The 18,242-nt window shown below is 48.0% G+C and overlaps 1 protein-coding gene across 5 annotated transcripts in view; it reads right to left on the reverse strand.

Moving 5' to 3' along the window:
* The window catches only part of RGP1 (RGP1 partner of RAB6A GEF complex), a 52,209-nt gene that overhangs the window by 12,400 nt on the left and 21,567 nt on the right, over window positions 1-18,242 (reverse strand). The gene's annotated exons all lie outside the window — the stretch shown is intronic.

Below are 18,242 nucleotides of genomic sequence, written 5' to 3' on the forward strand. Positions count from 1 at the left end.
TGTGTGTGTGTGTGTGTGTGTGTGTGTGTAGGGGGGATGTGTGTGTGTGGGGGGAGGGATGTGTGTGTGTGTGTGGGGGGGGGGGGGAGGGATGTGTGTGTGTGGGTGTGTGTGTGTGTGTGTGTGTGTGTGTGTGTGTGTGTGTTTGGAAGGGTGCGCATGTGGGGGGAGGGGTGTGGGTGTGTGTGTGGGAGGGGGTAGGGGGGATGTGTGTGTGTGTGTGTGTGTGTGTGTGTGTCGGGGTTGTATCCAAGGGGGTTGTGTCAAAGCATGTCCAATGAAAGTGGGGTTGTATCACAAGTGGGGTTGTATCAAAAGTGGGGTTGTATCAACAGTGGGGTTGCATCAAAAGTGGGTGCGAGTAAACCGGTCATCACTGCCAGCAGTTTTAAAGTGGCAGTTCTAGTTATTATTATTCTTCCACTCTATTTTGCACCTCCGAAAACTTCATAATTAAGTTTCTCAGCAACCGCTGGTCGGATTGACAGGAAATTTTCATCAAATGATCGGCTAGGCTCGTAGAATTTTTTAATGCTAATGATGACGTCATAGGTCACGTGGTATGGGCGCCATCTTGTAAAACACCTTCAACTTTGCCCCTCTGTATCTCCGAAACGGCTCAATGGAAAAATTTGAGGAATGGCTCATTCTAAAGAACTCTGCAATGGGAACAAAAAACATGTGTATTGAGTATATCAAAAATGCTAACGTTAAGAGGTTAGAATTCGTCAAACACAGTTTTTCTCCCCTGAAAATGAGATTTTTTCCCCAGATGCTTAGTTAAAAAAAACTCAGAATGCGAAAATTTTCGAAGTCATACGTCACATGGTTCGGCCGCCATCTTGTTTTCCATGAAAAAACACAAAAAACCCTTTTTCTCCGCAACGGCTGAACGGATCGAGCCCAAACTTGGCATGCATATTCGGATACCCATGACGAACAAAAAAGTCAGTGAGCACGACGTCATCCGACACGTGGTTTCAGAGTTATGACGTTTTCAAATTTCAAACTAGAAATGGAATCACCTCCATAATTTGTGGAGATATCGAGTGGAAACTTTACACAAATGTTCCACATGGGGGGATGTTTCATCGTTACTTGAGACGTTTTGATAAGTCACATGGTTTGGCCGCAATAAATAATGGAAGTTAAATTTTAAAAAGCCTGTAACTCTTGAACCACTGCATGGATCGAGTTGAATTTTTAATGCAATGTAGCTCTCATCAGGTGGAACAAGTGTGCAAAATTTCAAGATGAGTGGATGTACGGTCGCGAAGCTAAAGTCTTTATTGTTGAAAGAAGAAGAAACACCATTTTGTCCTCCCAGGCCACAACATCATCCGACATCAGTGCGATTGCCATTTTCAGTTTTAATTTCCTTTAAAAAACATTTTCTCTGCAATAATAGGGCCGATTGAGATAAAATTTTCACCATAGGAGGGACTCGGTCTGTAGAATATTTTAATGGTAATGATGACGTCGCAGGTTACGTGGTTCGGCCGCCATCTTGTTTTTCGTGAAAACACGAAAATCCCTTTTTCTCTGCAACGGCTGAACAGATCGAGGCCAAACTTTGCAAGCAGAATCGCATACCCATGACGAACAAAAAAGTCAGTGAGCACGACATCATCCGACACATGGTTTCATAGTTATGACGTTTTTAAGCATGAACCTTTAAAACCTAGCTCCTCCCTCATTTTTGATCCAATCGAGGAGAAAATTCACAGATCTGTTCAGCATGTCAGTCTACTAAAATGTCATTTTAGAATTTGCGATAGGTCACGTGGTTTGGCAGATATCGTTAATTAAACGAAAATATTTTTTTAAAAATGGATATCTCTTGAATCGCCTTATTGATCGACGTGAAACTTCATACTGTAGTAGAAGTCATGAAGAGTAACAAGTGTGCAAAATTTCAAGATGATTGGATGTACGGTCGCGAAGCTATAAGTCTTTATTGTTGAAAGAAGAAGAAACACATCATTTTGTCTTTCCAGAACGTGCTCACGATAACGCGATCTCCCGCGGTCATTTGAACTTCAAAAAAAATTATAATCGCAGATTTGTCAATAGATGAGGCATATTAACAAACGAATGAAACAGATTTGCTCAAATTCTGACTATTTTTAACTCGATCGTATTTCACTGAAAGTAAGCCCATCAAGGCGCGTACGTAATACACGAAAATACAGTGGCCCATTTGCGCATATGCAAACATCCATCCACATATTACGTAAGGTGCTGTGCGAGAAGGAAATGGCTGTCATGGTCGTAATTGGTCTTGAAATTTGCGCAAATAACTGCCCTACACGATGCCGTTTATTTCGTCACAATCCATCCAGCCGATCTGAAGTTATATGAAGAAATGCATTTACGTCGTGACGTCATCACGCGATTTTCGAATGCAGACGTCTTTTCGGAAATTAAATAAAGATAGAAATCGAAATGAATCATGTCCGCGATGTGCGCATGCGCGGTTTTTTCAGTCGCTTTTCAGTGGCATCGCAGTGCAACCCATCTGTGCATGCGCCAGCTATTGAAAATTGGGTCGCCACGGCAAAATCCAAGATGGCCGCCACCATGTATGTCTGAACCTTGCAACCTGCATATCTTGAAAAATAAGCGAAGTAGCAACTTCTAATTTGGTGTGTGGGTGTATCTAGGCACAAGGAAGAACGCTATCGAAAATTGGGTCGCCACGTCAAAATCCAAGATGGCCACCACCATATATATGTCTGACCTTGCAACCTGCATATCTTGAAAAATAAGCGAAGTAGCAACTTCTAATTTGGTGTGTGGGTGTATCTAGGCACAAGGAAGAACGCTATCGAAAATTGGGTCGCCACGTCAAAATCCAAGATGGCCGCCACCATATATATGTCTGACCTTGCAACCTGCATATCTTGAAAAATAAGCTTGTGTGTGTGTAGGGGGGATGTGTTTGTGTGTTGGGGTGGAGGGATGTGTGTGTGTGTGTGTGTGTGTGGGGGTAGGGATGTGTGTGTGTGTGTGGAGGGGGGGAGGGATGTGTGTGTGTGTGTGTTTGGAGGGGTGTGCGTGTGGGGGGAGGGGTGTGGGGGTGTTTGTGTGTGTGCATGTGTGTTAGGGTTGGGGGGGGGGGTGGGGGGATGTGTGCATGTGTTTGTGTGTGTGTTAGGGGTGGGGGGTATGTGTGTGTTTGTGTGTGTGTGTTGGGGGTGGGGGGGATGTGTGCATGTGTGTGTGTTAGGGGTGGGGGGATATATGTGTGTGTGTGTGTGTGTATGTGTGGAGGGGTGTGTGTGTGTGTGTGTGTGTGTGTGTGTGTGTGTGTGTGTGTGTGTGTGTGTGTGTGTGTGTGTGTGTTGGAAGTGGGGTGGGGAGATGTGTGCGTGTGTTTGTGTGTGTGTGTGTGTGTGTGTGTGGATGGGCGTGTGTGTGTATGTGTGTGTGGGTGTGAGGGGATCGGGTGGGAGGGGTGTTAGGCACAAGGTGTTCGTGTGGGGGGAGGGGTGTGGGGGTGTTTGTGTGTGTGCATGTGTGTTAGGGTTGGGGGGGTGGGGGGATGTGTGCATGTGTTTGTGTGTGTGTTAGGGGTGGGGGATATGTGTGTGTGTTTGTGTGTGTGTGTTGGGGGTGGGGGGGATGTGTGCATGTGTGTGTGTTAGGGGTGGGGGGATATATGTGTGTGTGTGTGTGTGTGTGTGTCGGGGGTGGGGGTGGGAGGACGTGTGCATGTGTTTGTGTGTGTGTATGTGTGTGTATGTGGGTGGGGGGTAGGGGGAATGTGTGTGGGGATGTGTGTGTGTGTGGGGATGTGTGTGTGGGGGGGGGGGGGGCATGGGGGTGTGTGTCGGGGGATGTGTGTGTGGGATGTGTCTTGGGGTTGGGGGGAAGGGGGATGCGCGCTTGTCTGGATATGTGTGTGCGTGTGGGGGGAGGGGTGTGCGCGTGTTTGTGTGTGTGTGGATGTGTGTGTGTGTGTGTGTATGTTGGGGGTGGGGTGTGTGTGTGTGTGGATATGTGTGTGTGTGTGTTGGGGGTGGGGTGTGTGTGTGTGTGTGTGTGTGTGTGTGTGTGTGTAGGGGGGATGTGTGTGTTTGTGGGGGTGGAGGGATGTGTGTGTGTAGGTGGGGGTAGGGGGGATGTGTGTGTGTGTATGTGTGTGTGTGTTGTGTGTTGTGTGTGTGTGTGTGTGTGTGTGTGTGTAGGGGGGATGTGTGTGTGCGCGTGGGGGGAGGGGTGTGCACGTGTTTGTGTGTGTGTGCGTGTGTGTGTGTGGATATGTGTGTGGATATGTGTGTGTTGGGGGTGGGGTGTGTGTGTGTGTGTGTAGGGGGGATGTGTGTGTGTGTGGGGGTGGAGGGATGTGTGTGTGTAGGTGGGGGGGGGGGGGGGGGGTGCTTGGTGTGTGTGGGTGTGTGTGTTTGTGTGTGTGGGGGGAGGGATGTGTGTGTGTGGGGGGGGGAGGGATGTGTGGGTGTGGGTGGGGGAGGGATGTGTGGGTGTGTGTGTGTGTGTGTGTGTGGGTGTGTGTGTTTGGAGGGGTGTGGGTGTGTGTGTGGGAGGGGGTAGGGGGGATGTGTGTGTGTGTGTGTGTGTGTGTGTGTGTGTGTGTGTGTGTGTGTGTGTGTGTGTGTGTGTGTGTGTGTCGGGGTTGTATCCAAGGGGGTTGTGTCAAAGCACGTCCAATGAAAGTGGGGTTGTATCACAAGTGGGGTTGTATCAAAAGTGGGGTTGTATCAACAGTGGGGTTGCATCAAAAGTGGGTGCGAGTAAACCGGTCATCACTGCCAGCAGTTTTAAAGTGGCAGTTCTAGTTATTATTATTATTACTATTAACTCACGATACCCATGAAAAACATCCATGCCTAAAAATACACAAGTTAAAGGGAAAAGGTGATCAGTGTACAAAACATGTCACAAAAGTTCAAACTATAAAACAAATACTCACACAGAAGTATCTAAAGGTAAAGGTGTAGTAAAAGAAACAATTTGTCACTAAAAAGGATGTGGAATTAAAACAAATCGTCACTAAAAAGGTTATTTTTTTTTTAATATGTCTTATGTTCTCATGTTAAATCATCCAAGCATGGGAGATTGGTCAGATGTGGATTATTGGTAGTTTGGATTTGAGGCGGTGTATAAACATTTTTTGAGTCTCGCTGGGCTGGACTATAGAATTAGATGGCCCACACATACAATAAACATGGGAAATGAAAAGTGTTTGTCACTAAAAAGGTTTAAGTTTTTTTATATTTTATTTTGTTACATGAAATCATCCAAGCATGGGAGAGGGGTCCGTCGGATGCGTAAAGGAATGGCAAGCATACAGGAAAGTACGTACCGGTACATTTAAAATTCGCTAAAACATGAAGAAAAAAAAAGGAGAATAAACAAATGAATATAAACTTGTCAAGGTCCATAATGTGGATGATGTATTGTCCAAACGTCTGACATGAAGTAAATTTGCAAGCATGTAAATTGTAAACGATTTGCTTAAAAAGAAAAAAAAGAAAAACCGACTCGGTATTATATTGTTGCGGATATGGGATTTACATCCATCCATATCCGCTTGTAAATATTCCCCTATTTCCTCAATACTCCCCAACTCTCCCCAATCCCTCAATCCCTAGTCCCACTTTCTGTAACCAACACTCTGTAGACCTGACCTCCCCCTATTTCCCCACATTAAATGTCGCATCCAGGTCCACCACATCTCACGTAGACAACTATAGGACATCTTGCTAGTTATTCTTAGTCTATGTCAGTTAAGGATTCGTTTCCATTTATTCTGACCCTTCGTTGCACCAGAATGTGATTGTATGGCACCGACCGTTAGGAAGTTTAGGACCTCCCAATACCTCCCCGCAGCTCTTCCTCACAGTTCTCAGTAACAACAGCAACAACAGCAGCGGCGGGCGCGGGAAGTGCGCGTCCTCACTCCGGCTTGGTTGGTAGGGGGTGTTGGGAGGGCACTAGGCCTTCCCAACGAGCCGCCATCGAACATGTGCTCGACGGGGTTACCAAATAGGGGCTCCCTGTCAGCTCCTCGTCAAGGGCGGAGCCCGGTAACCCCCGCACCCAATGGAAGCGGCGGACCGGCCCCAGTGGGGCGGAGCCAACCAGCCGAGGGCGTGTCACTCCCCGTTGAGCATGCGCAGCAGAGGGAGTGGTGACGAGAGATGCGCGCAGAGCTGAAGGAGAAAGGACGCACCCTCCGAGCGCCGAGAGACCTCTGCCATTAAGAAAGACCTCCCAAAGACTGAGCTGTATCCTGTCCCAGAGCCAAGGTGCACCTTGTGCCATCGGTCTACCTGCCATCAATCCCTGTGTGAGTCAGCCTTGTTCCGTTTGTCTGTGGTCTGTCTGGGACTAAGTAAGCCAGTTAGATAAGCTAATCTTTGCACTGTGTCACCTGCTGTAAATAACCTTGACTGCTCCTTTTCGTTTGTGTGGTATAAATAATAAATCCTGTTCCTCTTCTGTACGTCTTCGTCCTCTTCTTCCTCTTTCCATTCGATCGCTTTAGAGTTTTCCCCAATTGAATATCTGTGACGCGATTTGGCCAACGTTCGGGGTAATCGGGTAAACTGTACGAACACGGCGGCCATTCCGCTCGGTCAAGCAACATCTTTAGCCGTGTCCGTAACATTTGGTAGTCAGGAGTTGGGATTCGAACCTGGGACTAAATTTATTTAGCCCAAATTTTGGACACCAATTGTGTTATTACCGTAACATTTGGTGTCAGGAAGTGAGATTGGACCCGAAGCGCGCTTCACGCGCTCGAAATTATTAACTGTGAAATTTGTTTTGTTTTAAAATAAAAACCCGAATTTTGAGATCGCGCCATGGACAATCAAGGCGATCGGATGTCGGTGGGGGAGATAGACGGGTTAGGTGTAACCCAGGACTTAGGGGAAGAAAGGGAGGAGGAGAGCAATGAGGTGGTTGAGGGTGTATCAGACGCACAAAATGGCGCTCTCGTGCACGAGGTTACGGGCGCGCAAAATGGCGCCTCGCACATGGCCACGGCGCCCGCGACCATAGCAGCGCCGCTGGTGGATTCGAACCTTTTTATGATGATACAAATGAGGGCCCTTATGGAGAGGCTGGAAGCCAGAATGGAACAATGGGGAAACCAAATGGAAGCAACAACGAACGGAATGAGGGCCGATAGAGAGAAAAGGGAGCAGAGCGACAGAGACCGCAAGTTGGGCGAAAGGGTCCTAGGGGTGCACGAGGAGGCAACGCGGGTCGAGAAGCGCTGGTTGAGCGAAGCGAAGGAAAGCACGGGGACAATGACGGGGGTAGAAATCGCGACACGGGGTTTGGAAAAGCCGGCGACCGCTGAGGTAGAGGAGGGTGTTTTATTAAAGCCAGCGGTCGTCGAGGTGAATAAAGAAAAAGCAGTGCTGGGAATTAAAATTGAAGAGATGATGGAGGTAGCCCGGGAATTGCAGGGAGAAATGGAAAATGTGCAAAGTCCCTGCTCAAATCATGATGATGTACGCACTAACCAAATAAAGAGTTTGCAGGTTTTGGTGCAGGGAGGAAGAAGAACCCCGAAGGTGAGACGTGCTGTGTATTGTGCGGGGAGATTTTGTAAGAGGATGTTTGGCGACAAAAGAATTTTCGTGCGCTTGGGATCGAGGAAGCATCCGGGCGTTGGTGAAGGGTCCCGTGTGAGTGGAAATGGCACGCGTGTGGAAAAAAAAGTGTGCGTCAAGGGGTGAGTGTGTTACGAAGCGCGAGTGTGAAACCGAGTGCGAGCGAGAATGCACGTCGGGGTGTACGGAGTGTGACACGGAGAGTGAGTTGGTGATGGCGCAGGTGCGAGAGGGCACATCGGAGCGCGAGTGTGAAACCGAGTGCGAGCGAGAATGCACGTCGGGGTGTACGGAGTGTGACACGGAGAGTAAGGTGGTGGTGGAACGTGTGCGAGGAAGCACACCTGAGTTGGTGGTAGCGCGAGTGTGGGAGAGCCCATGTGAGCGCGTTAGTGGGTGGATGCCAGAGTGCACGCCCATGGTGAGTGTTACGGAGGACGTAACGGAGGAGAGGTGTGGACCGAGGTGTGCGCAAGTGTGCGCGAGAGGTGTGGTGTTTAACAGGGAGAGCGTTGGTGGAATGTACGGACGGCGTTGGAACGCCGGGTTTTGTGAGGGTAAAAGGGGTAGCGTATGCGTGTGAGCATGCAGGTGAAGCATCGACGGTAACCGGGTTAGTGGTTAGGGCGACGGATAGCCGATGCGAGCACTCGGGGCGCGGTGTGCTTTGTTGGGTGCGAGGCCCGGTGCGGATCGATGCTGCGTCGCTTCTCTTCGAAGCGTCGTTGCCGATTCGGGCTTGGCCCCGCCCTGCACGGTCGAGTCCGGGCCTTGTCGGGCCAGGCGACCGGTACGGTTCAAGGGCGAGTGGGAGGAAGCGGAACGGTGCCCCCTCGTGGGGACGGGGTTCCGACCGGGGGAGATTGAGCCATCAGGCCCGGGACCGCAAGGTGCCTCGCCGAGATGGTGCGTGGAATCTCGGCCCGACCAAACCACCTCCCTTGAACCGAAAGCCGGACGGATTCAACCTGCAGGCGACCAAACCACCCGAATTCATTGCTCGGCTTTACGAACCGAGTTTAATGATGTCACGACGCACCGAGGCTAGGATATAGTGGACTGTGATGATGGTGATAGTGATAGTGATAGTGATAGTGATTTGATACGAAATTTAGAAAAGTGAATAGAATTGGCAGTAATTGGAAAAATTTTGATTGGTTGAAATTTGGTGAGCAAAATTGATAGTGGGACCTCCCCGATGTGGTGGGATTGCAACTCTGTCATCCCTCACAAAAGGGGGGGGGGGGGGCAAAGGAGCACTAGTGTTATGGGGTTTATGGCAGTGAAAACTAGCCCGGGTGGGTTAGGATATTGTGTGTAGGGATCTAGCGAAGATGACATTAGGTAACGTTAAGGTTAGTTAGTGACAAGGATACCTGTAGTGGGGACGCAGGTAGATTAGTGTGGATGATAATGACGTGGTATGTGCTTAGTTTAAAGGGAAGACAGGGAGCACTAAGTTAGCAGGGCAACAGGTAGTTAGATGAGATGATGCCGTGTGTTTGAGGATTGGAAGTGTATAAGGAACAGGTGTGATTGCACAGGTGTGCAACTGAACAGGTGTATGGAGCAGTGTATAAGTGAGTGATATTGATGGGTATTGTGTTGACCAAATGGTCCAGGAAGGAGGAGGGTGCAGGTGGCACCAGGTGTGAGTGCACAGGTGTGCACCAACAGGTAAATGGAATAAATGGTTGTGTGGAAGACATGGAGTGTAGAGTATATGGGGTATTGGAATGGATGGTAGTGGAGTGAGTATGGTGGAAACTATGGAGTGGAGTGGATGGTGCAGAGGTGTGAATGGGGGAAGAGTGGACCCCCATCACGAATACCCGGGGCGGGTAGTGTAAGTGTTAGGTAGAGGGTATAGGTAAATTGTGGTTGGATATTGGCATCTGTGGTGCGGGTGAGAGAATGGTATTGTGGATGGGTGCATTAGTGTTGTGGAAATGGCTGGGCGTGTAGCCTGTTAGTGTGTGTAGTTGGGTTGGGCACTCCACCACTGTGAGGATGTCGGCCAGGTGAGGCCGCAGGTGGGCTCTGGGAGCCGGTAGTTGTGGATGGGGCCCGAGGATCCGGAGGACGGACCCGGGTAGCCCAGTGCCAGAGGGCACCAAGGGGTGACAGAGCCAGGAGGGGCCTTCCCCAGTTAGATAGGTTAGGGCGAGGAGCTAGGTAAGCTCAGGTGGCAACTGCAGTGGTGCAGGTGTGCAGGTGGGTAGACCTGCTGGGAGAGCTACACGTCACAGCCAAGAAATTGTGCAAGGGCACCGGGAGATGAATCGGGGGAGTGAGGCCCCAAATTGAGAAGCACCACAGTTTGGTCAATGGGAATTTGGTTTTTAGAACCCATAGTGTAAGTTGGCCAATGGATTGGCAGGGAGAGACCCCGGGTAGTGTAAAGTGTGTTAAAATCATTTAGAGGATAGTTAGGATGAAGAATCTCCTCGCACCATCTACATCCACTCACCTGAGGTGACGTAACTCCACACCATGCCATGTTTTATTATTTTTATTGTGCAGATGTTTTGGATTGTGAGACGCATCATGACGTGGGTGTGACATTGTGCTTTGTTGTTCCATCTCTCCCTCCTTATGAGGATTGATGATGAATTGGTGATAGCAAATTTTGGTTAGAGGGATTGTGGTAACGAATTTGGTATAGGAGAAAAATGGGGAAGACGTGACATTAGCGACGAATTTGTAAAGGTGTAAATTTTGTACATATGGGGTAAGGGCAAGGGTAGTGTAGGTGACAGGGGGGTGACGTACGGTAGGGACGAGCTTTCTCATTTCGCTCTCCGTACGCATTTCGCCTTGCATTGCCTTATTGACGTGTACCCTTGTGACCTTACCCCTCGCTCATTTCTCTTGTCCCCCTTTTGTCTCCCACATGACCTGTGCGCCATTGGGCGCCGAGGGGAGCGTGCGTGAGTCGGCCATTGTGCGCCCGGAACTCTCAGAACCAGCTGTCTGCATCGATGCACCACATTATGGACCACATGTCTGTGGCCGAGCACCACTTATGGACCCCATGGGTTGGGGCATGGCCACTCTGCTGGAACCGGCCATGAGGGCCCGAAATCTTGCTGGCGGACCTTGGCCACAGGGCACCGATGCCCCACAGGTGAACCACACGTAGTCGGCCCTGTGGGCCATAAATAAAATAAATAAAATGGACACGTTTGGGCAAGCTTTATTGCAAATAGGCCGCCAGTAAGAAAATGAAAGAAAGACAACAACTGGAAGACAATAATAATAGCCAGCAGAGGGAGCCGAAGAGCAAGAGACACCTGCAGGGTTTGGGTTTGTTGGTTTTATTTTATTGATGAACAGTGGTGACTGCACTGATTGGTGCTTGAGAATGTATTGGTGCGTTTTGGGTGTTTTCATGGTGCATCGATGCAGAGCAGACTGTCTCCCCCCAGAAAGAACAATCGCAGGTCCTGGGTTAGTTTTGTAAATAAAGTAAATAATGCTCCCCACCGTCAATGTATAGTTTGAAGACCATTCCGCGATTCGGTTATCCTGTGGGTGTGTTTCTGTTAGGAGAAGGGTGCAACGTCGCAGGGGGACATATTTACTCATTTGTGAATATCTGTAAAACTGTCGCACTCAGGGTTGAGTTAATAGTAGAGGGAACTACATCTGTGTGCCACACTAAAGTAGGTAAAAATTTATCGGGTCGGGCCGCCCCGAGGTAGAGAAGGGTGCAGTGTTGCGGATATGGGATTTACATCCATCCATATCCGCTTGTAAATATTCCCCTATTTCCTCAATACTCCCCAACTCTCCCCAATCCCTCAATCCCTCGTCCCACTTTCTGTAACCAACACTCTGTAGACCCGACCTCCCCCTATTTCCCCCCATTAAATGTCGCATCCAGGTCCACCGCATCTCACGTAGACAACTATAGGACATCTTGCTAGTTATTCTTAGTCTATGTCAGTTAAGGATTCGTTTCCATTTATTCTGACCCTTCGTTGCACCAGAATGTGATTGTATGGCACCGTTAGGAAGTTTAGGACCTCCCAATACCTCCCCGCAGCTCTTCCTCACAGTTCTCAGTAGCAACAACAACAACAACAACAGCAGCAGCGGCGGGCGCGGGAAGTGCGCGTCCTCACTCCGGCTTGGTTGGTAGGGGGTGTTGGGAGGGCACTAGGCCTTCCCAACGAGCCGCCATCGAACATGTGCTCGACGGGGTTACCAAATAGGGGCTCCCTGTCAGCTCCTCGTCAAGGGCGGAGCCCGGTAACCCCCGCACCCAATGGAAGCGGCGGACCGGCCCCAGTGGGGCGGAGCTAACCAGCCGAGGGCGTGTCACTCCCCGTTGAGCATGCGCAGCAGAGGGAGTGGTGACGAGAGATGCACGCAGAGCTGAAGGCGAAAGGACGCACCCTCCGAGCGCCGAGAGACCTCTGCCATTAAGAAAGACCTCCCAAAGACTGAGCTGTATCCTGTCCCCGAGCCAAGGTGCACCTTGTGCCATCGGTCTACCTGCCATCAATCCCTGTGTGAGTCAGCCTTGTTCCGTTTGTCTGTGGTCTGTCTGGGACTAAGTAAGCCAGTTAGATAAGCTAATCTTTGCACTGTGTCACCTGCTGTAAATAACCTTGACTGCTCCTTTTCGTTTGTGTGGTATAAATAATAAATCCTGTTCCTCTTCTGTACGTCTTCGTCCTCTTCTTCCTCTTTCCATTCGATCGCTTTAGAGTTTTCCCCAATTGAATATCTGTGACGCGATTTGGCCAACGTTCGGGGTAATCGGGTAAACTGTACGAACACGGCGGCCATTCCGCTCGGTCAAGCAACATCTTTAGCCGTGTCCGTAACAATATTGTTGCGGATATGAGAACTGTATATTTTTTTGATTGAGTGAATTGTTATTATTGTTTATTCTGCGCCCCCCTGCCTCCGGAGCTGTGTAAAGGTGAAAGGGCATCCCATAATTAGTCCACAAGCATACACGTCAGCCAAATAATAGAATACCCCTGTTTGATAGTTATATCTTATTCTGTGTTTTAGAGTAAGGCTGTGTCTCCCATTAATTGAAGTACTCCATTGCACCAGTGAAAGAGAATAGATCCCCTTTCATTCCCATCCCCAAAATCCCCATTTCCTTCACATCCCCTTTCGTCATTGCCGAGCCTCGATTGCCAATTACCTCCCCTCCAAAACCACCATTGGCCACGAGGCTCGGGTCGGGGAAGAAAGGCGTGCCCGCCCATCGTCATCAAGGGCGGAGCTAGAGGGCCGTGCCGACCAATCAGGGCCGAGGTGAGCACACCGATGGGCGTGTCCTGAAGGCCGGCGGCTTGATCGCTGGAGGCGCTATAAAGGCGCGCGCGCAAGAAGCGTTGAAGGAGTGAGAGGGAGTCAGTAAACCAGAGTGAGTCATGAGTTGGTCGTCAGAGGAGGGTCAGGGGTTGCGTTGGTTGCGGTGGTAAGAAGTCGGTGGTGAGAAGTGGTGGCGTCGAGTGGTCAGTGGTTGCGTTGGTTGACGTTGAGTTGTCGATGGTGAGGAGACACCAGGGCCAAGAGAGAGAAGGTTCCAGGTCAATTACCAGCAGTTGCGCCAGAGACGGCAGACGCGCCCTGAGGTGAGCCAGATAAGCAGCTTTGGCTCCACAAGCAGCGTTGACTCCACCAGGCAGCTTCAACCCGTTACCCCGCGGGGACCAGATAGCGGTGGCATCGGTGGCATCGGTGGCCGTCGAGGTCCAGCCGACGTCCCGTGCGGGATCAAGCCCGAACCATCTGCCCCAGCTGAACCTTCCCATTCCTCCTTCCAGCATTCATTCCTTTCCTCCACCCTTCTTGTGTACGTGAGTTTGTTCTGTGTGTCTTGTCCCTGGGTTAATTAAGTCTGTATAAGCTAATAATTGCACTGTGTCTCTGATTCTTCTGTATATTATTTTATTATCTTTCCTTCTCCTTGGTTACTTTGAGCATGTAAATAGTAGGAATAAATTTAGTAGTATTTCCAACCTTTTTGTCTTCTTCTTCTTCTTCTTCACATCCGTGTCACCTTTGTCTTTTCCCTATTGAATAGCTGCGGTGCGATCCGGCCAACGTTTGGGTGGAATCGGGTTCTAATCGGGGAATAACTGTTCGGTCGCGGAGCCTTCGCTCGGCAAAGTAACATCTAAACCGCGATCAGTAACAATATAATAGATAATAATAATGACTAGCCGAAACCCGTGGAACATCCACGGAAGAAAGGATGTGGTGTATGGATAGAGTGTACCATTATGGATGGCATAGGGGATTTGCTTGTCCGAGTAAGAGTTAGGAAGAAAGATGAGAATGAAGAGTGCGTATATGAACAACGTATTTATTGCAATCTACTTAAATGACAACGCTACGATATACTTTTGAAAATATCACATACCGTCTCGAAGTCAATGCCATCCTTTTATCTCTTCGTATACAACTCACTGATTTCTACCTTATCGTAGACAGGGTAAAGCCTACTTTGATAATCATGAACGGTGGCAGATGCAGGAGTTGGTGAAACGAAAGGGGGTGGGGGGGCTGATCATGACCTACCCGACGCCTCATGACCTACCCGACGCCACATGGCCTACGCCATTTGTTGAGATCATGGCCACAACGGAAACACAACTGGATAGGTAGGGCCTAGGCCTACGCCTATGTTTCGTCACTCGGCGAAGTACACTTTGTTTTAAGCTTTCAGAAGCTGAAGCCTTGTTATTTATTGCTTTATATGATACTGATGGGCTGCTGATCGGTTTCACTTCGTCGTAATCACAGTATATGGAATAAATTATGGTAAACCCACCTGATGAGGTTAGCGTACACCGCGATCGATGACACCGGCACAAATGGCGGAATGCATGCTCTGGATTGTCCACTGAGTGGACGGCTTGCTGTCGCCTTCGACTGTCCAATCAGCGGACGGCTTGCTGCGCCTTCACCCAGCAGACGCCAATACGATGGCGTCGTAAGATGGCGTCGTATCGGCCGTTAATCGGATGCTTTTGGGCCCCAACGTCGGCTAATTCAGATTTTTCGAGTATGTCTATACGTGATAAACAAAGAGCGCGGTTCGTAGATCGTAAATCCATTAGTGCCGTGGGCATCGGGTCACTGGGTGCGGCGTAAAAGGGATAACAAAGTCGAGTCCTTACGGTATTATTATATAGATGATAACAAGAGGGAGTGCTTTGCAATAATGTCCTCTACTAGTCCCAATGAATGCTCTTGTTCCCAGAACTCTACAATTGAGTCATATACAGTAGGACAAATTGTTTTAGGTATGCAAAGCTACAGAACAAGTTATCATAATACAACCATGTACCAAGTTTCAGTTCAATATGTCAAATGGTAAGGGGGAAAACTCTGGAAAATGGACCCATGTACAATATGTGATGTTTTCTCAGTCTAAAAAGGGCATAACTTTGAACTTTAGGACGTCTCCTAAAATGGCTTCGCAGAAAAGCTGTCACATCATAGAATAAGTAGCCTGTGAAGGAAAACATTGAGTTGGCCATCCTTTTTGCTAAAACAAGTTTAACAACTAAAAACAAGTTCGGCTTGTCGACATTTGGGCCGAGCATAATTCTCCAGGCAACACGTGAGCTTTGCTATTTTATCCTGCATTTCCCACCCCTTATTTACTGTTATCCCATAATTGGTGGATGGACAGGTGATATTTGTGGTCAGATCGAGTGTCCAGATTGGAGTGCAGATACTTGTTTTGTCCCGATGGTGGACCGCACACGCACATTTGGGAGTACTTGGTGTTTAAACATAGTCTGCAGCATGTCTGACTGCATCATGGAAAATCACTATCAAAACTCCAATTTGGAAGAATGGTGCCAAATGAACACTTAATACTTCAATATACCAGTGTAACATTGGGTATGGAATGCCAGTCAGTGGGCTAACCATTGGATGCAACATGCAGATAAATGAACTAAGAGGAGGGGAGGAAACACAGCAACCTGTAGGTAAGAGGGCAAAGTGTTCTCCCTATCATAAGCAAAGTGATGACATTGATAATTGCAGCAAACCTCAAGATTAATCTTTTCTGCAACTTTGATCTCTGACCATTAGGTTGGCTTCTGTCCAGGTCTAGTAATAGGTGGATACATTCAATCTCAAACTAATGGGAAGGGCATCTCAAAGGACATCTCCCATGCATTTATGTTTTGGGTGCAGGAACCTTGGCTCAAAGAGGAGCTAAATGGTAAGAGGGCAACAAATACACAGACTTACAGGGGATCAAAGGGTAACACAGAGACAAAGACATCACATACCAGTGGAAAAGTGACCAAAAGTAAAGGGAAGAGGAGGTGAGGGGAAGGGGAGATCAACAACGGTAGAGGAGCACAGTTGTGGGTGTGGAAGAAAGCATGAGGTGACAATGGGCAGCACTCTTGAAAGACCTGCCTAAGAGAATGGGATGGAGGGAAGGGAAGGGAAAATGAGGGGCGATGGGAATGGTAAACGCAGATATACACTACCGGTCATAAGTTTTAGAACACCTCAATTTTTCCAGTTTTTATTGAAATTTAAGCAATTCAAGTCCAGTGAATAACCTGAAATGGTACAAAGGTGCAGTAAGACAGACTGACTATTATAACCCTTAAAAGTGTAGGTCTTTCCTTTAGAGAAATTGCAAAGAAAGCCAAGGTGTCAGTGAGTACAGATTCCTACACCATAAAAAGGCACTTGGAAACTGGAGGAAACCCTGACAGGAAGAGGTCTGGCAGACCCAAAGCCACAACAGAATCAGAAGACAAGTTTCCGAGAGTCAACAGCTTGCGTGATAGGCGGCTCACATGACAACAGCTTCAAGCACAGCTTAACACTGGTCGAAGTAAGCAAGTCTCAGTTTCAACTGTGAAGAGAAGACTTCGAGCTGCAGGTTTGACAGGTCGAGTGGCAGTAAGAAAGCCTTTGCTAAGATGGAAAAATAAGAAAAAGAGGCTTGCTGGGCCATGAAGCACCGCCAGTGGACTACTGAAGACTGGAAGAAGGTCTTATGGACTGATGAATCAAAATTTGAAATCTTTGGTTCATCACGCAGGGTTTTTGTACGCTGTCGAGTAGGCGAAAGGATGGTTCCTCAGTGTGTGACACCAACTGTCAAACATGGAGGAGGAAGCGTGATGGTCTGGGACTCTTTTGCTGGATCCAGAGTCGGCGACTTGCACAGAGTGACTGGCACCCTGAACCAAAAGGGCTACCACAGCATTTTGCAGTGCCATGCAATACCCTCTGGTATATGCCTAGTTGGTCAGGGGGTTCATCCTACAGCAAGATAATGACCCTAAACACACCTCCAGGCTATGTCAAAACTACCTTCGAGGAAAAGAACAAGACGGTAGGCTTCAAATCATGGAATGGCCAGCACAGTCTCCAGACTTAAACCCCATCGAGCTGGTTTGGGATGAACTGGACAGAAGGGTGAAAGCAAAGCAACCTACAAGTGCAACACATTTGTGGGAACTTCTGCAACAGTGTTGGGAAGAACTTCCCGAACAATATTTGATTTCCATTGTTGTAAGAATGCCACGAGTGTGTTCGGCGGTTATATCTGCAAAAGGTGGCTACTTTGCTGAGTCAAAAATTAAAATTAAATTTTGTTAAAGAAAATGATTCTATGATTTCTTTTTTTATCTCCAATTGTTTAATTGTTCTATGTTTAATTTCAGAGTACATTGAGACATTAAACTGCGTAAATTTCAATAAAAACTGGAAAAATTGAGGTGTTCTAATACTTTTGACCGGTAGTGTGGAAGAGGACAGAACGTTCCCTATTACGAATGACGTCCTAATTATAGAGAAGCACCAAGGACACGATTACAGATGTATATGACGAATGAAAATGGAATGAATAATTAAGGAACGAAGGGATGGGGAGGAATTTTTTCAATTTATTTTGTATTTAAAAATGAATTTATTTCTTGGGGGTAAGAAAATAATTAGAAGGAGGAAGGTGAGCCAAGCAGGGATGGAAATTGGAATGTAGGATCCAGACCATGTGGAACACTACAGAATATATGAAGAAGGAATGTCGGGTACTGTATAGCGATTAATACAAGGGACATCTAGGAACAGTTTTTGAGTGATGGAGGAAGATAGAAAGTAGAGAGATGGGGATGGAAGACAAGGATCGAAACGAGTCTGGTGCATGGCTTATTTGGAAAACATGAACCAGTTACAAACAGCAAATAAACGAAAACATGTGGCCCACTGGAGGACAACAATCAACACAACATTTAACAATGTAAAAATAAATAAATAGCTATATAAAAATATATGACTCCCTCTAACCCAGTGTTTCTCAAACGGTGGGTCATGAACCACAAGAGGGTCACGAGTGGGTTTCCGGATTGGTCACAAGCTGTCTGTGCTAAGTAGTTACACAAGCCCTAGTGATGTTCCCAACGACTTACCGATGAGAACTTGCATTCTCAAGCTTAGTAGTGACCAAAACTAAAGTGAGAAACAGTCTGATCGATGTCGAGGGCGAGCTACGATGGTTGCTGAGTAAGACTAGTTCCCAAATTGATATCTGTGAAAAAGGAAATTAAAATGGCGCAGGTTCTAGCCTTTTTGTTACTCCTGTAGTCAGGGTTGGCACTAATGGGCCCAGCCCAGTTTGCCCTACCTGGGTTT

Source organism: Myxine glutinosa, chromosome 2 (assembly GCF_964187855.1).
Source record: "Myxine glutinosa chromosome 2, kmMyxGlut1.1, whole genome shotgun sequence".
Lineage (NCBI taxonomy): Eukaryota > Metazoa > Chordata > Myxini > Myxiniformes > Myxinidae > Myxine > Myxine glutinosa.